Here is a 1,496-nt window from a genome sequence, read left to right as displayed (position 1 = left end):
AATAATAATAATCTTAAAGACCCCTCACGAGGCAATCACGGAGCATTGCGCGCCATCGTGGGGCATTTAAATCAATTAGAGTGGCTGTTACACTGCACGCAAAGGCCTTTACCATTCGAAATATCCAAAAATGATTTAGTAATGCCGATTAATGCGCAAGCTCTTTATTTCTCTATAAAACAGCGTGGTGTCAGAGGTGTCTGCAGCGCGAGCTTTCCCTTTGTAGCTTGGAGCGTCTTTTCTTGGTGCTTACAGAAAGACTGATCTGCTAGAATGACATGAGGAGATTGTGTGTGTTCGCTGTATTCACAACAACCGTGTGTGTTTGTGTTTGTGTGTGTGTGTGTGTGTGTGTGTGTGTGTATGCGCGCGGGCATATGTCAGTGTGAGTTTGAGTGTGTTTAAGTGTATTTATAATATTTATGTGTTTTCTTTCATGTTTTGCTGGAGGCCAGATGAAGTTTCCTCCTGTGAGGGAAGGAATGTATGTGTTCATCTGCAAAGAGATTAGCTCACACTGTGTGTGTGTGTGTGTGTGTGTGTGTGTGTGTGTGTGTGTGTGTGTGTGTGTGTGGGTGGCCATCACAGAACCAGGAGCCGCAGCCAGAGGCGGCCTGCCCTAGAGTGTGGCACTTCGTCTGGTAGAAGGACCCAGAAGTAACGAGAAGAAAGTTCTAGAAATGCTTTCTTTATTCATGGGTTTTTCTTCTGACTATGTGTGCAGTGGTCCAAAACACAGTGTATAAACCCAGGACAAACCAAATGTATTTGAACACAGACCTTCCTGGTTAAACATGTTTTTGCAGAACATTTTAGCTCCAGGACATTTTAAGAGTTGATACATTTCAAACCGCATTCAAATGCATTATACAAGCGTTTCTCCTTGTAGAAGAAAATTTAGAAAGTGTTGATAGTTAGAGAGTTTGAGAATATTAGAATATTTTAAGAGTATGAGAACATTGTAATGTCATCCTGGTGATAATGATGTAATAAAACATTGATCTTTCACTGTCAGCACCATGCGGAGAGAAAAGTCTTTTTTGCAGAGTGGGGATTGTTCCTGTAATGACGAGGGCACCAGAGTAATGCTTTAATGTTTTAATGCGAGGCTGATAAATGTGCTCTGGATCACTGGCCAGCCCATGGTCGTTAAATACCATGCTGGTCCTGACAGTTACAGGATCCAATCTCCGAGAGATGTGGCCAAATGTTTCACTGAGGGGTCACTAAGAGATTCGTCTTGTCTCCGCGTAATAATAGAAGATTTTTGGGGGACGTCCGTCTGGCTCTTTTAAATCTCCAAGACGAGCTTCAAGGTTGGCTGAGCAGGTTTCAGTGCCAGATGTAGCTGTTATGTTGAACTGGGCTCCGCTCGCTTTCCATACAGCATTAGACATATATCTACTGATAGCTCTGCTCGCTTTCCATACAGCATTAGACATATATCTACTGATAGCTCTGTTCGCTTTCCACACAGCATTAGACATATATCTACT

Source organism: Sprattus sprattus (assembly GCF_963457725.1).
Source record: "Sprattus sprattus genome assembly, chromosome: 15".
NCBI classification, from domain to species: Eukaryota; Metazoa; Chordata; class Actinopteri; order Clupeiformes; family Clupeidae; genus Sprattus; species Sprattus sprattus.
Note: the sequence above shows the minus strand (reverse complement) of the source record.